Source organism: Pararge aegeria, chromosome 27 (genome assembly GCF_905163445.1).
Source record: "Pararge aegeria chromosome 27, ilParAegt1.1, whole genome shotgun sequence".
Taxonomy (NCBI): Eukaryota; Metazoa; Arthropoda; class Insecta; order Lepidoptera; family Nymphalidae; genus Pararge; species Pararge aegeria.
In genome coordinates this window covers 2271748-2279868 of record NC_053206.1, presented here as the reverse complement: position 1 = coordinate 2279868, position 8121 = coordinate 2271748, and the positions used below count along the sequence as shown (strand labels likewise).

Here is an 8121-nt window from a genome sequence, read left to right as displayed (position 1 = left end):
GCAGCGAGTAATGGAGTGCGGCGCGACGGATGCTCGCAAGTATTGATTTATTGCACCGCGCGGCTAGAACGTAGATGTTACTTGCTTTATTGGCGATGCATGTTGGTGAATGTATGTGCCAATAGTTAAAGGTAGCCATTCACAGTCAGTCCCACAAAGTATATGAATTCGGAACTTACGTCAAACTATCGGTAGATTCTCACCTTCACTGTGTTTCCTGCGACGTATAATTTGAGTACCTTCAAGGCGAGTCAATAGGCTTTTTCTTTGCTCCAACCTCATTATTGCTTTCTAACGGCCTATCACCAAAAATAAAATAAAAGGATTTTGTGATTTATGAAACCAAGGTAAAAGTGAATCTTTTTTTCACATTTTAGACATTTAACTAAAAACTATGGGCCTCATAAGAGTCGCGGGCGATGGAAAGAGCTATGTTAGGAGTGTCTCTAAGTGATCAAATCAAAAATGAGGAGTCTGTAGAAGAACTAGTTACGGACATAGCTCAACGAGTCGCGAAGCTCAAGTGGCAATGGGCGGGGCACAGCTCGGAGAATCGATGGACGTTGGGGTTCCAAGGTGTTAGAGTCGCAAAGCGGCAAGCGATAAGAGCAGCGTTTGTCGACCCCCAACCACGTGGACGGACGATATCAAACGAGTCGCGGGGAGCCGCTGGATAAAAGCGAACCAGAACCGTGGAGTTTGGAACGCCAACCAATGGAGGTCAACTATTGAACATGGGTATTTTGTAGGGAGTTTAAAATACCTGACTCTTGTGGGTCCACCTCGTCGGGGTCTATCGAAAACCTTCACCTTCAAACTGACGCCTTGGGACCCCAACGTCCATTAGTTTTCCGAGCTATGTGCCCCGCCCATTACACCTTCGGCTTTGCGACTTGTAGAGTTATGTCTGTGATTCTTCTACGGAGCTTCTCATTTCTGATTTGAGATTCTCCAAGCATTGCTCTCTCCATCGCAAGCTGAGTGACTCGGAGCCTTCTTATGAGGCCCATGGACGGCGACCACGTTTCGGAGCTATAAGTCATCACGGGCAACACGTACTGTTCGAAGATTTTGGTCTTCAAGGGTACCTACTGAGGTATTTTGGACGAAAATATGTCACAGAGTTTTTTCAGAACGCTGCCTGTAGAGCCATCTAGTTCGGTAATGTGGAGACCGCTACAGTCTCGGAGGGGAATACTGTAGCGGTCTTCACATTACCGGCCTAGATGGCGCTACACCGCCCATCCGAGTTGCAGGGTCGTTTGCTTATTTTAATAGCATATAAGCAATATTAATGGTATTAATAAAAAAGTAAATAGGTTATTTTAGTGGACTTTATAAAATCTTTTTTTGTAGTTATACTTCTTTTGGCGCGTTAGGGAAAAATGGCGAAAAAAATTTTTAAGATGCGCGCGCACACCGTCACAAAAAACCGACACCATGAAGTTAGCTATAGTCAACAGTTTAGTATGACAGTTGACTTTCAATAATTCAAACAATACCTTTTTTCTATTGTACGTGTCGTTTTTTCTACAAACGTAGATTAAGGCGAAAGATAAAACTTTTGAAAAGATTTTTATCTTGTTACGCCAAAGAAGTATAACTTCTAACTTTTTTTATTTTGAACAGCTCTGTTTGAGCTGTCAGTTGTCTATCAGTCAGTCAGTTCAAAACTATTTACAGTTAAAAAAATAAATCGATTATAAAAAGAATTCTAAGCTTTATTCAGATTCTGTAACACTGAATGCAATTGCATGACTCCCCAAAGTGTAGAAAACTGAACAATTGTTGGCCAACATGTTGGCCAAGCGATGGCACATATACGCCAACATGGAGGGTTACCTCTATAGAGCGTATAGAGCATAGACTAGGCTGCATTACAAACACTGATAGCAATTAAGTAAGAAAAATTACGCAATGAAATGGTACACTAAATACTATTGATTTTTCGATATTGCGAATAAAATGCAATAGTTTGTATTGGATAGAAGCAGGAGTAACTTTACGGAAATCCATGATATATTATGTAAATTAAGCTTAATTTGCTATACTCCGCGAAAAGCAGGATAATCTGTATGGTGTTATCTATAATTTCATCCTTATACTCCACACCAAACAGGTGTTCGGCAATGTACCCTACATTGCCGAAGACCTGTTTGGTGTGGAGTATACGCACGTTTAGCTCCGAGCATCCTCAGGAAATGTTGACTTTACAATGAATAATTGTTAAGCTACTTCTTAACAATTTAATAATTTCAATTCAATTTATTACTTTTCTGTTTTCGCGGAATCATCAAATTAAACTTAATTTTCATAATTTTTCATAATACGTAATAGTTTGTATGGATGAATGTTTGTTACTCTTTCAAGCAAACACTACTGAACGGATTTTGATAAAACTATACAGTAATATAGGTAGGTTTTACGTGTCAACAGAGAGAGGAAAAATAGCGGGAATTTAGAGTTTTTTTCTGGTGTTCTTGTTTTTTACTAAGTAGACGGATTTTCTCGTTTATTGGACCCCTTAACGGAGAGCGTACAGCAGAGTGTTCTGTGCTACTAGCATCTGCAATCACCAACACGCCCAGCGTGTTCATTACGCTAATTACGCAAACCCTCCCGTTTGCTTTATGGTTAAATTGCAATTATGATAACTGTTCGGTAATACGGCTACATGTAACGGCGGGGCTGGAGGCTGCGCAATATGATTTATGTTTTACTGACCCTCCCCGCAGCTTCCCCCGCCAGAGGTCGTAAGGTAATCGGATATTGATCACGTCGCGCACCCATATATACAGATAGACACATATAAACCATCGACGACGTTGGTATATATGGATCGCCAGTTGTTATATATATACGATAAGTCAACAGTGTTCAACTGTCTCGTTGTATAATTAATACTTAATTTAATTTTCTGGTCTGGTATGATTCGAGTAGCAGATAGATAGATAAATTCTTTATTGCATACAATTAAATAAAGCCGTTTGGTCAAACAGGAAACAAATGTTGGAAGATTCCAAGCTTGTATCTATGTCACTACAATACATCACGCAAGCCACCACTCTTTACAATAAAATAAACAAAGAATTTGCTATATACCAAAAAAACGTTTTTTGAATGTAACAAAACATTGACAGCCTGGCTGAAGACACTAACCTATGAAGAAACTGAGGCGCTTCTTCAGTATCTTTCTAGTTCAAATGTAATGGATATAGACGCACTTAATAACATGTACACACACACTCACACACAAACACACACTCACGCGCGCACACACACAAACATAAACACACCATACACACCAAGACACACTACTCAATCGTTTTATTTTAATTTTATCTTGTTTTTGCTATGGAAGAGTAAGGCCTCCTGACACAGGTATTTTGATGCATACTAGGACGTCTTCACAACATGTGATTCTTGAGTGAATTCTTTTTCGATTCGAGTCGATTTTTTTTTTTTTTATTTCACTGTAATATTGTAAATTAGATATTTACAATTTTTTACTTTTTAATAGTACCGTGTATTTGTGAACTGGCGAAATATTTTAAACCGTAGCTAAATAGCTTATATTTGTATGCAATGTTGTATATTTAATATAACAATAAGAGAAATAACAATAATAATAATTAATCTTTTATTTGGGAATAAAACTAAACATAGTAGTCAACATATAGAGATCACGCTACACAAAAACATATCAAAGAGAACATAAACAATTACAAAAAAAAAAGATCTTTAAATTAGGTAACTAAATTAAAGGTAACTTGACGACCGACTGGCGAAGTGGGCATCGACCCTGCTTTGTGGGAGCGATTCCCACAACTGGAAAATGTTTCTGTTATGAACATGAATGTTCTTCGGGGTCTGGGTGTTCTGTATTTTATAAGTATTTATGTATATTATTCATCAAAATATTCATCATTCGTTGTTTGACGGAGTTTTTTTAAAAAGTTGTTTTGTAGAAAATGGTATTTCGATATGTGTGACCTCTTTTTTGAATCTTTTCCTTTTTTGACCAGAGCAGGGAAAACGGACGAGTTAAAATAAATAGAAACAACTCCGGTGTCCAGGCGATTTCATCTGTTTTTCAGCTAATTTTAAATTGTGTAAACTTTGAATTTTCAACACTCGGAATAGGTTCCTAGTCCGATTTTTCGATTCGTATAAAACAAAAAATGACAGTGCCATCTATTAACTGAGCGCTCAGCTACGTCAGCAAATTAATTTCAGCGCCCTCTATTGGAAAACCATTGAACTACGTACTTCTTACTCTAAAAAGACTCCTTCTTACTCTAGAAGGTCTAGATACCTACATAATCTTAGTAACCTAGTGTGTTTCATCGTATGTATGTAGATGGCGTTTAAATAAATTTTGTCTGGTTAATTGTAAATTGTTCATTAAATTCCTTTAAAATATGTATAGAATGCATTACTAAGGACATTTTTTTAAATTGGAAGCATACAGCCGTTTAGTCAATGTCTTTGTATAGTACAATACGCACAGCGTATCTTACTCCGGATTAATGTAGCTCGGTATAGGTCACATAAACCGTTCTACGTTTATAGACAACATGACGTTAGCTGGCAGTTGTGTTTTGTTAGTAACATGAACGTCTAGATTATAGTTTTGATTTTTAATATATTTTTTACTGATAATAGGTACTATCCTATTCCGGACTAACATATATATAATCGAATAATGAAAATCGGTCCATCCGTTCTCAAGTTATAAATGGTGTAGGTAACTAACATGACTTTGTTTTATATATTAAAATATAGATATTAAACATTTCTCGACATATAAAGCATTATTGTAGCAATATTGGAAGTTTTCTTCCATCTATGTCACCGTATAATTGAATATACCTAAGAACCGTGTTTTTGTAAACTGTCGAAATATTTTAACCCGTAACATAGCAACCGTAATATTGCATAAATTTAATGCAATATTGTATAGTTAAGATAACAAAAAGTTTAATAAATATAGTTCCATAATTTTCAGCACAATGTCAGATGGTTCCGTGGTGTAGTGGTTATCACATCTGCTTTACACGCAGAAGGCCGCCAGTTCGATCCTGGCCGGAATCATAGTTTTTGTAATTTATTTTTTTAATGTTCATATTAATATTCAGTTTGTATGTGACGTCGTGTCTGGACTTTAAAAAAGAAAAAAGTGATAGCTATTTTTTTCATGTTATTAAATTTTAGCTTTCCTATCAGAAATTAGTTTCAAACATCATAATATTATACTATTATTATATCAATGAAAAAAGAAATGCTAATATTAAACATATGCTGTAGACGATTACGTAATAATTTTTCGACCGATAAAAAATTACCAAGCTTGGTAGAACGATCAGTTAGGTTTAGATTTGTAAAATGTTTTATCGCATTTTATATGAAAACTCAAGACATTTTTTTCAAGCACCTATTTTTGTATTTTCGTTCTATGTTTTTGGCATCTTTTAGATAGTGAAATGATCCGGCTTTTATCCGGGAAAATTGTGATCAACATTTCGCGGGTGTGAAGTGAAACAAACGTGCGCGGGGCGTTTTCACTGTTTTTGGACACAATGCACTGCAATATCCATGCTAACAGCCACTGTATTTGTATTTTCGTTCTATAAGTTTTTGCCATCTTTTAGATAGTGAAATGATTCGGTTTTTATCCGGGAATATTTTGATGTAGCAAAATTCTACGGGTGGGAAGTGAGACGTATTGCAACTATTGCACTGCATACAATAATGGCAGAATGAGGATTCTGTATTTTCTTAATTCCATGCTAACTACCACTGTATTTATTAGTCCATAAAATTCACGTTTTTTTTTGCGTTTCGTTTTTTCATTATTTGTAATAAAAATAATTAACTTATTTGTAAAAAAAAGAATCGAATATCGCCATTAGATTCTTCTTTGTTGTCAGAAAGAAAGACAAATGGAAACTGGCTAGAAACAACTTTTTTTTAAAGTTACCTTTTTAATGTTATCAAAACTAGTCAGTTATAAATAGTAGGTACAGGCAAAGATATTTCATTACAAGATTACACATGGGTACTTAGTTATTATATTAATGACCTACCTTATTTAAAAAAAAAAATACGGTAAGTATATGACGCGATTACTGATTTTTTCGTTTATGTTTTTTTTTAATATTAGAATAACATAATTGGAGTGATGTAGTCCGGTAGTTAGGACATCGGATACTCTCTCGGACCTCTGACGTTTCTAAGTTATGTGCGTTTTATGTAATTAAAAATATCACTTGATTTCAACGCTGAAAACATCGTGAGGAAACCTGTATTCCTAAAAGTTCGCCATAACGTTCTCAAAGGTGTGTGAAGTCCACCGTGGCGTGCACAGAGGGTATGCAGGTGACATAAAATGGAGAAAATCTCCAGTAAGAGTTATAAAAAACTTAATGATAGGAATTGTAAGAGTTATAAAAAGCCTACCCCTAGATATTTATAACTCGATTTGAAAGATTTTTTTCATTTTGTATCATCCACATACCCTGTGCATACCCTCTATGCACGCCACTGGAAGTCCACCAAGCCCGATGGGCCAGCGTGGTGGTCTACAACCTACACCCTTCTCATGGCGGGAGGCGACCCGTGCCCTGTAGTGCACCGTAAATCTGATGTGATAAAAATATAATTGACTCGAAAATTAAAATCGAGGTTTTCGGTTATAATTCTTAAACATCAAAGTAAAATGAGTCTTAGATGCATTGTAATAAAGCTCTGATTTGCTTGCCCGCGACCGAAAAGTTGATTTCGCATATAGTATCGCCAAAGTAAAATGGACCTAAAGCTGCTAGTTTCAAAGTCTGGACTTCTTATTTTTGTTTTACAAACGTTCTGCCAAAAGGCCGAACTAAATAATTGTAGGCAATTTGAGCTTTAACTTAATGAAAATAAGATTCATTTTACTACGATGTTCAAGTATTTCCATACTCTTAAACAACTCCTCGATTGCGAACGAGCTTATCTTGTACTAAGGCTACAGAACGATGGTAAAACAATAAAATAAAATAAGATATATAAATAAATAAATATACTACGACAATACACACATCGTCATCTAGCGCCAAAGTAAAAGTAACTTGTGTTAAGGGTACTAAGATGACTGTTGAACATTTTTATGAATAATATACCCCTTTTTTTTTTTTTTTTTTTTTTTTGTCGTGGTGGAAAAGCTTTATGGCTACCTCTGTCCTTTTGTGCAGGACAGAGGTTAAGTGGGACTCGTTTACCCGAACTAAAAACCACCACGGCATGTCCCTCTCGTTGGATTTATTCCGGGGAACCCGTTGTACACTTCCCAGACATGAATAATATACCATACTGATAAACAAATTCCCAGACATAACATTCTTCCCAGACATGAATAATATAATATACTGATAAACACCCAGCCACTGAAAAACATTGATGTTCATCACACAAATATTTTCCAGTTGCGGGAGTCAAACCCAGGCCCTTGCACTCAGACAGATCGCTGCCCACTGCGCCAGTAGGCCGTCAATAATCAGAAGTATATTTGCGACTCTAAATCAAGCAGCGTTAGGTCCAATTTACTTTGACGACACAGAGTTTTATATGTACTTTTTTTATGCGCAATCCGTATTCTCAATGTGATAGCCGAGAAGACGGATTTATTTTGTTGCACTCTGAGTGAACACTTTGGATTTTATCATATACATTATAGTTATATATATTATAAAAATTAACATAACATGCTGCATTGTCGTATTAGGATAACTTTTTCCTTTAATGACAAAAATGTAAGATGTTCCCATGTTAAATAAATAAATAAATAATAAATAAATGTTAAACCGATTCTGCGATTGTAAGCGATAAAAACTTCTGAAATCGATTTCGGCCGACTACGCTCATAAGGAAAAACATAACGCTAAACTTAAAACCGGATATCATAATAGCCAAGAGAAGCATATCGAATGTATGTCTTGATCATTAAATTGTTATTTATCGAATTATATACACAGTAATTTGTTTATGGTTGAACATCACAGACTATAATCTAACAAATCTATAGTTACTCTTAGCAATACATGGTTGAAATATGGAGGGTAGAGGTAAGGAGAGTCATCTTAT

General features: G+C 35.8%; 1 non-coding gene across 1 annotated transcript; it reads left to right on the top strand.

Moving 5' to 3' along the window:
* The first annotated feature begins 5021 nt into the window (after nucleotides 1–5021).
* Trnav-uac lies at nucleotides 5022–5094 on the top strand. The gene has a single exon. It is a non-coding gene; the product is annotated as a tRNA-Val (tRNA).
* Nucleotides 5095–8121: the final 3027 nt, after the last annotated feature.